The sequence below is a fragment of the Myotis myotis genome, unplaced genomic scaffold (assembly GCF_014108235.1).
Source record: "Myotis myotis isolate mMyoMyo1 unplaced genomic scaffold, mMyoMyo1.p scaffold_m19_p_2, whole genome shotgun sequence".
Classification (NCBI taxonomy): domain Eukaryota; kingdom Metazoa; phylum Chordata; class Mammalia; order Chiroptera; family Vespertilionidae; genus Myotis; species Myotis myotis.
Genome location: NW_023416324.1, coordinates 118925965 through 118939854, shown reverse-complemented (window position 1 = coordinate 118939854; position 13890 = coordinate 118925965).

Below are 13890 nucleotides of genomic sequence, written 5' to 3'. Positions count from 1 at the left end.
TGTAGAGAAATGAGTTTCCATTCTTTATTCAATATTGAAAAGACACACTAAATTTTGGTCTATTAAGTAAGTGAAATCCTGCTCACCACCCACACCCTTGAAAGTCACAGAGTAGGCTTAACCTTTTATCTAAGATGAAAGGGTCTTTTAATAGTTCATTAATGATTTTCTTGGATCTTTAGAAGAGAAAATCAGACTGGAGAAAAAGAAAAAAAATTATACTGGTTCAGGGAGAGATAGTCATAAAACAAAGTTTAAGGACATGCAAAGCTGCATATGGTTATTATTCTAAACTTGGCAGAATAGTTCGTGGGTGTTAAAGGAGCACAGAACTCATTATGTCTAACGTAGACAAAAGTGATTTATTGTTTTTCTTTGAAATTCTGTGTGTGTGTGTGTGTGCGTGTGTGTGTGTGTGTGTGCGTGTGTTTAATTTTGTGGAAATGAAAAATTTAGTTAACTTAATAGGAAAAGATATAACACATTTCAATTTGCTAAGATCAGTCACTCAAGAAAAGTATTTTGTGTCCTCATGTCCTCAGTGCTTACATGATGGTTTATAAATACTAATGACTTATTAAATGTTTGTTGAAAATTTAAATACAAAAAGCTACATAAGTGTTTTTTTAAAAACTTAAAATGATAAATCTTAATTTAAAAAACTGTCTTGACATTTATATTTTCTTGAATTCATGATAGCATTTGAGATACATGCTTTTCTTCTTACAATTTTCAAATTCAATCTATAAACTAGAGTGAGTATACTTTCTGTAGATGTTCCTTGTTGATATATAAATACTTAACTATATATTTTTATTCCAGTGTTCTCAGTCATGGAAGAGAGCAAATCTACTGCTTATGTTTTATCCTTTGTGTCAAGGTATGGTGTTAGGGGCATATTTATGCTAGAAGCTGGAAGCTGAGCCTAGGAATGCATTTCCTAGTTTTGGTATGCATACATTAGGAGATTTCACCAACTCCAGTGGCTTTATCTATTGCACATATCTAAGCAAATTTCAGCTTGAGTGCACTGTATTTGAATATGTTTAGAGTAGCTAAGGAAAATATTATTAAACCCGGGGGTTTGAATTCTTGACTCACTGATAGTGTCTGTAGTTTGGCTCTCAGTGGAAGCCTTTTCTTGATTCCAGGTACATTGCTTGTTGGTTCAGAGCCTTGTTTCTTTAGAAGGAGGTTTGAATATAAGCCAAAAAGCTGGAAGTCTTATCTTTTCAAGTTCTCTTCTTTTAGAAATGTGTGTGTGTGTGTGTGTGTATGTGTGTGTGTGTGTGAGTTATTTGTTGAACCATGAGATGTTACACACCAATGGACACAGAAGCAAGAAGTAAGGACAAACGGCTTGCTGTAAATGAAGATATCCTCAGTAAAATAAAAATGGAATAAATAAAATAAAAATTAGAACAGATAGGTGCTTCAAGGTATTCTGGTTTAATCTCTGGCCTCTCCCCCAAGTGTCAGACTCAGAAAGAATATCTAAATTCTACTTGACAAGTTCACTTGACTCTTCAAAATCAGTTTGGCTGATACTCAAGTAGCACTCCTTCCCCCTCTCCCTTTTTTTCTTCCTGCATTTACCATTTTACTCCATGATGGTCTATTATCTATTACTACATAATAAACTAATCCCATAATCTGTGGCTGAAACCAACAAAAAATGTTTCTTTCTTTCACAGAATCTTTGAGTCAGGAATCTGAAAGCAGCCTGCTGAATGATCCTGGCTTAAGATCTCTCATGAGGTTGTAGTCAAGATGTTGGCCAGGCTTACAGTCAACTGAAGGTTTTCACAGCGTTGTTGGATCCATTTCCAAGGTGGCTCATTCACATTGATGACAAATTGGTACTGGCTGTTTGGGAAAGTTCTCAGTTCCTCTTCCCATGAAATTGTCCTGAGGCTGCTTGAGCATTCTTATGACATAGAGCAGCGGTTCTCAACCTGTGGGTCGCGACCTCTTTGGGGGTCAAATGACCCTTTCACAGGGGTTGCCTAAGACCATTGGAAAACACATATATAATTACATATTGTTTTTGTGATTAATCACTATGCTTTAATTATGTTCAATTTGTAACAATGAAATTGGGGGTCACCACAACCTGAGGAACTGTATTAAAGGGTCGTGGCATTAGGAATTTAGAGAACCACTGTCATAGAGGCTGGCTTCCTTTAGAGCAAAGATAATTGAGTAGAAGTTATGATCTTTATACACTGCCTTGGAGGACATACTATTACTTTTCTCTCATTCTGTTGGTTAGAAAGCAGTCCTTAGGTCTGGCCTACATTCAAGGGAAGGAGTGTCAAAAATTTGCAGATATTTTTCAAAATATGGATAGATACATTCAGCAAATCTTGCTAATTTTACTTACTAAAGAGGCTTAAATAGATATTCTTCAATTTATTACTTTACTTTGTGTTATATCAGGTCATCAAGATAATTCACTTCTTAAAAGGTCACTTGTCTGTTATCTTGAATGTCTTCAATACCTCTATAATGCATCCAGAGCAATCTTGCTAAAATCTGGCCACATCACTCTGATTTTTAAAACTCATAATTTATTCTCCATGACACAAAGCATAAAACATAAGCACCTTAACCTAACATAAACATTTTTTTCATGTCTCCTACTTATGATTCCAAACTCAAAAGCATTTTCTCTGCTTTAAATTTTATATATATTTTTTATATTGAACTTTTCTAATTTCTTGAATACATTTGTGGATGAAAGGGGCCACATGCTGACCTGACAAGCTCAGGGGAGGCCTGCATGGCACCTTGCAAACTCAGATACCTAAAGTAACCACAAAGGATGGTCTGAAATTAAACTTTAACTAAAAGCAGTTATGGTGGGCAATTACATCCTAGGCCCGTATCTTCACTGACAAGATCAACCTTTACCTTAACTGAGCTTATTTGTCTTTTTGCATCTATGATAACATATCCTTGAAATGTCTGGGTAACTTGTAACTTCCCTTTTTCTGGAGCCCCTGGGGCACAACCAAATGTGCTGGGTGCCAGGACAGATACCACAAATTCCTTCATTATCATGTTAATTGTTCTTGCACCCACCTAAGTATATGTCCATCATTTTATTTTTTATCCAATCCCAGGAGGTCCCTCCCCCACAACCCTTGCTTTGCTTTATCCCACCTCCTTAATCTATCACCAATGAATTTCACGTAACCCATCTGTGTCCCTCTTTTGATTGCAATGTATGAATACAAATGTAACCCACCATTCTCCGGAACGTTACCTCAATTCGTTGAGGTTTTGCTTTCAGCATATGTCGACAGTTTGGCTCAAATAAACTCACAAAAATTCTTTACAGGTTTCAATGATTTTTTTACGTTAACACATTGTAGTACTTTAGGTACCTTTCTTCACTCTATACCAGAAATATAAGAAAACTTTTTATGAAGACCCCTATATTTGGCTTTGTGGGTCATAGAGTCTGTTGTGACTGTGAAACTCTGCTGTAACTATGGGGCCTGACTATTTTTAAATAAACTTTATTTAAGAAAATAGGTAGTGGGCCAAAGGTGAACCTGGGGCCATAGTTTGCTGACCCTACACTATACTATTCCCTCTTAAATAACATGTCCAACTTCTTTGTTTAGATAACATTTATGATTGATTCTTTAAGAGTCATCTCAGATGTTTTCTCATCTCTGAATTTTTTCAAGTGTTTTTAGGTTGAAATAAGGGCTTTTGCTCTGTGATACCAGGGCAGCCTATAGATACTATTTCCCAACCTGAAATTGCCAACTTTCTGAAAACCTTCCTCATTAAACTGGTGAATCGTTTTTGTTTTTGAAATTCCATTGCCAAGCACAGTTCTTGGCCAGTGTGTTCAACAGAATTGATCCAGTTAAGGACTAATGCATAGAATATTCTTAGGAAAATATAATATAGAAAGGGATTATGTTATAGAACAACTCTGGTCCATCAATTGTTTCATATGTTGCAGAAGACCAAAGAAAAACCAAACAACACTTTAAAGAAAAGGAGGGACACTGTTTAATACACCAGCGGACTCAGGGAATAACTTTCCAAATCTGAGTACCGAAACATGCAGGGGGCTTCTTTTTATATCTCCCTGTGGTCTTTGTCCCACAAATATGGATTACACTTCCAGTCCTTTTCGTGGGCCTTGCAAGAAGGCCCCCAGGTGTTGGGGGTCTCCAGGCCATATCTGATGGTTTGGTCTGGTGCCAGTGTTAATAACACTCCCTCTGGGACAGTGCACTGTTCACAGTTTTATGGCCTCTGTAACAGGTTCTGCAAGACCAGTTTCTGGGAAGGAGGTAATGACTTAATTATAGGTTATCAAGAATGTACACTGAGCTTGCTGGCATGGATTCCAATTGCTAGCCCCCCAAATATCAGGGTTACATTGGAATTAGCCATTTTTAGCCTTCTCACATATAAATAAAAGCAATGGGGTTGGAGGACAGACCCAGGGTTGAAAGTATAAGATATTCCTACCTATAATTTTCTGATATAAAGAAACACCCCTCCAGTGAACATGCTTTATGCCTCTAAGTCTAAACAGTGTATGCTCATTAGAATTATATGTCAAATTGCTATATGGATACATGCATGCACCCAGCTTTTCATTCAATAGCCCAGCCCAGCAATGATGAAGAGGATTTTAGGATTCCAGAAGGAACAAAGGTGATGGTACCATAGAGTAAGTGTTGAGAGTCACTGGGCTATGGTTAATATCTAGCAGTATAAATCTGACATGGAAAAATTCAAAATCATATTTCATATTTGAAAAGGTAATGAAAAAAGAACTATGCATATAAATAATTAGAATACCTGAGAGTGACTTTGGGGTACACTATGCTAAATGACTGTTTAGCCTTAAGAAAATTGCTTGAGAGAACTCACCGTAAATTTTTTCATCTTTAAAATTAGATGTCTAGATGATACAACTCTTCATAATCTCATTTTATTAGTTCTTACTTGGAGTTATTTTTATAGTTATATTGCTAAATTTTTGTGAATATGTATGTTTCAATTATCTAATGTTGCATAACTAAACACCCCAAAACTTAGCGGCTTAAAACGATGACACATATACCTTGTTCGTTACTGTGCACTTGGGGCAGGGCTCACCAGTACAGCTTTGCTCTGCCTTACTATGTATCAGCTGCGGTAGCTCAAAGACTGAAGTCAGTAACAATCAGAAGGCTCACTCACCACCTAATGGATGATGTTAGCAGTTAGCTGGGACGCAAAAAGTAGCTAAGGCTGTGGCAGATACTTACACATGGTCTTTCCATGTGTCTGCTTGACTTCCTTACAGCATGGCCACTGAGTCCAAGGCCAAACATCTCAGAAGAGAAGTTGTCAGGTGGAAACTCTCACCACCTCTGACCAATTTTCAGAAGATACGCAGCATCACTTCCATTGCATTTTATTCATTAAAACAATCAAAATACTTTCCCTGTTTCAAGGAGAGGGGAAATAAACTGTATTTCCTGACAAAGCAGTGACAGATTGCTGTGTATTCTGGAATAATACAAGCAACTGTTTTTTTGATATGATCTACTATAGTACAAAATCATTTTTACTATAGATGAATATAATATTACAGCAAGGTTTGAGAAAGAGTATGTACAACTTAGTGGATCTTCACAAAGCATTTAGAGAGGACACCATTTGCTCGAATTTACAAAGGAGAAGCACAAAGGATAATCTTTTTTTTTTTTTTTTATAATTTGTTTTTTTTTTGTTTTTTTTTTTTGTTTTGTTTTTTATTATTAGTTAAGGTATTACAAATGTGTCCTCATCCCCCCCATTAACCCCCAACCTCCCCCACACACACACTCATGCTCCCATCCCCCTGTTGTCCATGTCCATTGGTATGGCTTATATACATGTATACAAGTCCTTCGGTTGATCTCTTCCCCTTACCCCCGCCCTCCCCTACTTTCCTTCTGGGGATTGATAGCCTGATTGCTGTTTCTCAGTCTTTGAGTCTGTCCCTTTTCATCAGTCTATGTTGTTCTCTATAATCCACAAATGAGTGAGATCATGTGGTATTTATCTTTCTCTGACTGGCTTATTTCACTTAGCATAATGCTCTCCAGTTCCATCCATGCTGTTGCAAAAGGCAAGAGTTCCTTTTTTTTTACCGCAGCATAGTATTCCATTGTGTATATGTACCACAGTTTTCTAATCCACTCATCTGCTGATGGGCACTTAGGCTGTTTCCAAATCTTAGCTATGGTGAATTGTGCTGCTATGAACATAGGGGTGCATATATCCTTTCTGATTGGCGTTTCTGGTTTCTTGGGATATATTCCTAGTAGTGGGATCACTGGGTCAAATGGGAGTTCCATTTTTAGTCTTCTGAGGTAGCTCCATACTGTTCTCCACAGTGGCTGCACCAGTCTGCATTCCCACCAGCAGTGCAGAAGGGTTCCTTTTTCTCCACATCCTCTCCAACACTTGTTGTTTGTTGATTTGTTGATGATAGCCATTCTGACAGGTGTGAGATGATAACGCATTGTCGTTTTGATTTGCATCTCTCGTATAATTAGTGACTTTGAGCAGGTTTTCATATGTCTTTCGGCCTTCTGTATGTCCTCTTTCGAAAAGTGTCTATCTAGGTCCGTTGCCCATTTTTTTATTGGATTGTTTATCTTCCTTTTGTTAAGTTTCATGAGATCCCTGTAAATGTTGGAAATTAAACCCTTATCGGTGGTATCATTGGCAAATATGTTCTCCCATGTAGTGGGTCTTCTTGTTGTTTTGTTGATGGTTTCCTTTGCTGTGCAAAAGCTTTTTATTTTGATGTAGTCCCATTTGTTTATTTTCTCTTTAGTTTCCATTGCCCTAGGAGCATTATCAGAGAAGAAATTTCTTCGGCATATGTTTGCGATTTCGCTGCCTGTGGATTCCTCTAGTATTTTTATGGTTTCCCGTCTTACGTTTAAGTCTTTTATCCATTTTGAGTTTATTTTTGTGTATGGTGTGAGTTGGTGATCTAATTTCATCCTTTTGCATGTATCTGTCCAATTTTCCCAACACCATTTATTGAAAAGACTGTCTTGACTCCATTGTATGTTCTTGCCTCCTTTGTCGAATATTAATTGGGCATAGTGGTTTGGGTTGATTTCTGGGGTCTCTATTCTATTCCATTGATCTATATGTCTGTTCTTGTGCCAGTACCAAGCTGTTTTAAGAACAGTGGCTTTGTAATACAGTTTGATATCTGGTATTGAGATCCCACCTACTTTGTTCTTTCTGAGGATTGTTGCAGCTATTCGGGGTCTTTTTTTATTCCAGATGAATTTTTGGAACGTTCGTTCTAGATCTGTGAAATATGCTGTTGGTAATTTAATGGGGATTGCATTGAATCTATAAATTGCTTTGGGTAGTATGGACATTTTGATGATGTTGATTCTACCAATCCATGAACACGGTATATTCTTCCATCTGTTTATGTCTTCCTCTATCTCTTTTTTCAGTGTCCTGTAGTTTTCAGCATATAAGTCTTTTACCTCCTTAGTTAAGTTTATTCCTAGGTATTTTAATTTTTTTGGTGCAATGGTAAATGGGATTGCTTCTGTAGTTTCACTTTCTGTAAGTTCACTATTGGTGTAAAGAAATGCCATGGATTTCTTAGCATTAATTTTGTATCCTGCTACATTGCCGAATTCATTTATTAAGTCTAATAATTTTTTGATGGAGTCTTTAGGGTTCTGTATGTACAGTATCATGTCATCTGCAAATAAGGACAGTTTTACTTCTTCTTTTCCAATTTGGATGCCTTTTATTTCTTCTTCTTGTCTGATCGCAATGGCTAGTACTTCCAGTACTATGTTGAACAGGAGTGATGAGAGGGGGCATCCCTGTCTTGTTCCTGTTTTTAGGGGGAATGGTTTTAGTTTTTGCCCATTGATTATGATGTTGGCTGTGGGTTTGTCATATATGGCTTTTATTATGTTGAGGTATGATCCCCCAATTCCTATCTTGCTGAGAGTTTTTATCAAGAAAGGGTGTTGGATTTTGTCAAATGCTTTTTCCGCATCAATTGATATGACTATGTGGTTTTTCTCTCTCAATTTGTTTATGTGATGTATCACATTTATTGATTTGCGGATATTGTACCATCCTTGCATCCCTGGGATAAATCCTACTTGGTCATGGTGTATGATCTTTTTGATGTACTGTTGGATCCGATTTGCTAGGATTTTGTTGATGATTTTGGCATCTATGTTCATGATGGATATTGGCCTGTAATTCTCTTTCATTGTATTGTCTTTATCTGGTTTTGGGATTAGGGTGATGTTGGCTTCATAGAATGAGCTGGGAAGTGCTCCTTCCTCTTGGATCTTTTGACATAGTCTGAGGAGGATAGGTTTTAGGTCTTCCTTGAATGTTTGGTAAAACTCCCCTGTGAAGCCATCTGGCCCCGGGCTTTTGTTTGCTGGAAGCTTTTTGATTACTGCTTCGATTTCCTCCATAGTTATTGGCCTATTGAGATTTTTAGATTCTTCCTGGTTAAGTTTTGGAAGGTTGTATTTATCTAGGAATATGTCCATTTCCTCCAGGTTGTCTAGTGTGTTGGAGTAGAGTTGTTCATAGTATTTTCTAACAATCCTCACAAAGGATAATCTTATGTTTAATGTAATAGGTAAGAATTTTACCCTTTGATTACATAAAGAAACCTGGCCAGGGCAACAACAGGTGTGCTTCAAGAGTGATGGCAGTGATGTATCACACAGAGAGTATGAGTGCGTCCTTGGCAGAGACTCCCAGCTCCCTGGTCCAATATCCATTTCCCCTTCTCCTATTAGAGAGTCTCAAATTTTTAGTGGCATACATGTCTGAATGGAATAAAGACTTTATATACAAGCTTCCTTTGTACCTAGGTGCGCCTATATGATATGTGCGGACTAAAAGTGTTTTTAAAGATAGAGAGACATACCTCATATGCTCTCTACATCTTTCTGATGACTGCAATGTTACAGATGCCTCCTGAATAGAAAATACTAGTAAATAGAAAATAAAGTAAGCACTATGGATAGATCTCTGATGATTATAAAGCAGTGATGGCGAACCTATGACACACGTGTCAGAGGTGACACGCGAACTCATTTTTTTGGTTGATTTTTCTTTGTTAAATGGCATTTAAATATATAAAATAAATATCAAAAATATAAATATTTGTTTTACTATGGTTGCAAATATCAAAAAATTTCTATATGTGACATAGCACCAGAGTTAAGTTAGGGTTTTTCAAAATGTTGACACGCCGAGCTCAAAAGGTTCGCCATCACTGTTATAAAGTAACTGTTCCAAAATGGACTGTGCCTTCTCTCCCAGGCTTTGTTTATGTGAGAAAAATATGAGATGTGTCTTAGTATGCCCTAGCCAGTTTTGCTCAGTGGATAGAGCATTGGCCTGTGGTCTGAAGGGTCCCAGGTTCGATTCCTGTCAAGGGCGCAGGGCTGCAGGCTCAATCCTCAGTAGGGGGTGTGCAGGAGGCAGGTTCAATGATTCTCTCTCATCATTGATGTTTCTATCTCTCCCTCTTCCTTTATCTCTGAAAGCAATAAAAATTTAAAAAATAATAGCTTAAAAGAAGAAAAAAAAGATTGTGTCTTAGTAAGTTACCATTATTTCAGATTTGGTCAAATTGAGCTGTACCTAATTTTATATATAATGATGACTGCATTATCATTATCAATGTTTTTTTGTTTTTGTTTTTTTTGGTATTGCCAACATCAACATTGCAAGCATTTAAATTTTCCAGAGGACTCAAATTGATGCTATACTGTCACCATGTTTCCTACTACTGCTTTTGATGTCTTCAGATGATCTACACACACTTAAAAATGAATATATTTTATATATTTCCTGTAGATTTGTTTGAGCTTTTCACATACAATTTTAGTTTTCTCATTATGTAAAATAGAAATAGTCTTTTTCATAACATTTGGGGGTGAATCACATGAGTTAATATGAAAAATACCTTGCAGAATTGCCCTTAAATAGAATAAGCAATAACTTATTTTGTATGTGTGATGGCTATAGTTGTGGTGACTCATAGCTATTATTCAATAATATTTAGTTTCTGAGTTGATTGCATAGATGTTATAGACATTGGAGAACCATATCTATAATAATAAAAGCATAATATGCTAATTAGACCAGACATCCTTCCAGAAGACTTCTGAACAAAGCCGGGCTGCAAGGGAAGCCTGGGTCCCAGGTACCTGCCAGTAGCTGGAGGGAAGCCCGAGTCCCGGATGTCTGCTGGGAGTCCGAGGGAAGCCAGTGCCAGCAGCCTGGGAAAGGAAGACCTACTCTTGCATGAATTTCATGCATCAGGCCTCTAGCTATTTCATAAAAAGGAGAAATGATAGCTGCGATCATGAATTATGTCTGTTCTCTTTTACTCTCTTCACTTCTTGCCTTTCTACAGATAAGATCATGCTCTGGCTACTGGTACAGAGACCTATCTCAGAGTGGCTCATGGAATGGCTCAGAAGGCCTCACAATCATTGACACAGTGACTGCTCCAGAAATAAACACACACACATGATCCAGGTGGTTTAATAAAAACACTAACCAGGCATCTGGGGGAGGGGGAGGCATAGAGAAAATCACTATAATGATGTGAAAATAATCAGCCTTCAAAAGCCACTGTCTACCCCATTGGGGGGTGGGGGGCGGGAGGAAGCCCATCGGCTGCAAGAGAAAAAATGCAGTTTTGTGCTGAGAAAATCAAAAGTGTGATAACATGAGAAAGATACTCCTGATATTTAGCTAGTGAGTGGTCCCAGGTATTTTTATACTAGTTTCATTCCTGACTTTCCCAATTATGTGAGTCAAACATATTTTTCTATTTTGCTCAGACTCTTTTCACTGTTTCAGATTCTTGAAATTTAATGAATCTTGACTATATCAGTGAGGAATTAGATCAGATGAATGACTTATTATGAAATATTAGGTGAATCTTATATTTAAAGAGTAAAATGAGTCAGAAATATTGTGATTATATTGTGTGTGCATATGTATGTGTGTGTGTGTGTGTGTGTGTGTGTGTGTGTGTGTGTAGGTCATGAGAAAGGTATAAACACAACTAGTAAAAACCAGGTTCTGTTTTTCAATTAATCTTTAGATTTCACCATACTTTTTAATATACATTTATTTGTCTCACTGAAACCTCAACATGTAAGCCATGCATTTGAATCACAATCAATTAATTTATCTAAAATCCTGATTAGTGTTATAAACAGTAATCTGAGAAGGTGTGCATATTTTCCTGCAGGTCGCATGCAACAAGCATGCAGCTTGGCTTTGAAGATCAAAGTCAATCTTATCTTTTGATTTTAATCCTTTATTTTCTCTATAAAGAATAATTTTTAAAAAATTAAGGAGCTATTTTAATTTTGACACTTTGAAATATTGTTTCGTAGAAATCAAAGTCAGCCATTTTCTTACTGAATTGGATATTAATAAAGGAGGGCAGACATTGCTTTTTATAAAACAGTCTATTTTAGATAAAAAGAGAGCAGATATTAACTTCAAAGACTATAAGAATCACATGAATAAAAATCCAAGTGTCAGAATATTTGTCAATAGTATTTTAATGTAGCTAAACATTTTTTGAAGAAGAAAAAAAAATCTAACATGCACAGGGTACTACTCTTTCAGAAACTTTCATGAGCATGTGAGTATGTACATGTGTATGCATATTTATATTTAAACACATACATATATGATTGTGTGTATATGCATGCACATAAATGCAATGGTGAAACATATACTTATTTCTCTTAATATACTCAATTACAGTTTTGTAAAACAAGTGAAAATATTTTCTATTATTCCTAAAGTAAGTAAGTCATCACCTTCACATAATCTTAGATGGCCCACTAACATATGATAATCTTAAAATGATTCAGCCTAGTCCAGATAGTTACAGTGTAGTCAAATTAGTCATGTAGCCATAAGTCATCAACAATGCCCATTAGGATTGTGATCAGGTAACCATTTTCCCAGTTGTCTTAAGGTGAAACTTGGCTATAAAACCTCACGATTCTCCCTCATTCATTGTTTTCTTTTCTTTCTCCTTTTTTCTCATGCTCCCCTCCCCTCTCCATTTCCCGCTTCCTCTCTACTATCTTAAATTCTGTACATCTTATTTGCCATGTACACCACTTTTTCCCTTTCCTGTAGAAACTGAATTTACTAACTTCTAACCAATTGAGTGAGCTCTTGATACCTTTTGAGATAGCTATAGCTGATTAGGGTGAAGAACTTTCTGCAAGAAAGCTTTTCTGCTCCCAGAATTGGTTCCCATTTTTCCTTCTCTCCACTTTTCCATTCCCAGGACTTCCAATCCTGTTCTGTTCTACAACAGATGCTCATTTCCACTCCTGGGGAGTTTAATAGCTTGCAGCAGAAAAAATAGCTTCTCCTCACAAAAACAAGAGGTAAACTCTAATAAATTTAGGGGTCTATTTAACAAAATCCTGAATTGTTTCTGTGCTTTTATTGCTATGTAAAAACCAAATCGGTTCTGTCTTGATTAAGGCTATGCACACATGGGAAGTATATATAAACCAGGGTTTCTGGTTTGAAATGCAAAACATGTGTCTTTGCAACACATGTTTGATATACATATAAGTACTGAGAAGTATATTTGAGGAAGTTCTTAATTATTTTTTCCCCTCACCATGAGAATTAAGAATTTTTAGTAAGAGATGTAGGTAAGCAAGTAGAATTTCAATATAGTGTATTTGAAAGGAAATTCAATTGCTATTCTAAATTCAAACCTTATTAAAAGGGAAACAAGTAACTATGCAGTGCAAAGCCAAACACCACCTCATAGTTAAAAGAAATCTGTGTTGAGCGTGTACTATATTTATGGGCATTCTAAGCTTCTGAGGTATCAAAGTAGAGCATTTTGAGGTTCTATAATAGGGAATGTGTAGCCTTTGCTTAAAGAAAATTGAAAATAGAAGGTTAGTGTATTTTATGTTAACTCTTTTTTACTAAGGAAAATATAAATGTTATTACTTAAATTTTCAAAACTTAGTATAACTATTTTGAGGAGATACTTCCAAGAACATAAATGAGAGGGTTTATGGTAGACAATGAATTTCCTATCTCAAATGGCAAATCTCTGAGTGATTTGGGAGTTTCCCAAAGTTTCAGAGGGGTTGGGAGTAACATTAGTGAAGAGTACAGGTTTGGTATAAGCCATATGGTGTTTGATAGAAATAGGTGGAAGGTGAAGTGATGAGTGCAGAAATAAAATCAGAACGAAGCCAACCCAGCAGCATAACATGAAGATGAACCTCCAAGTAAACCAAGATAAAGGCAAGACCTAGGCAATATTGCAAGTTGTTTTTTGTGAACATTAGTCTGTTGCAATATTCTTTAAAAAAATATTTTATGGTCGAATACATTGGGAAACCCTGTAGTTTTGTCTGTTTACTATTTACATAATGTTAAGCTTAACATTAACTTAGTGTTCCTAGTGATCTTTGAATGTTATAGAGATATTAACTCAAACAAAAAAAAGGCATTTAGAACAAAACTTCTGGCCTTGCAATATACAGAGGATTCATGTGTGGGTATTTTATATTCCATTTCCAGCTTTTAGGAGTGACACTCTGATAGGCGCAGCTTGGAGAGGTATTCATTTTTTTTTCAGTCAGCTACAGCTGAATTCACACTATCTAATGTTGATTCTTTATTAAAAAATCTCAAAGATATCAGAGTAAATCCCTCATATTTGCATTACATCCCTACTACTATGTGTTAGTATCGCTCATCTTAAAAACTTTATGTAACTTCATATCACTTCTGATTACTGCGGAACTTTTGCAACCCCCACAATGA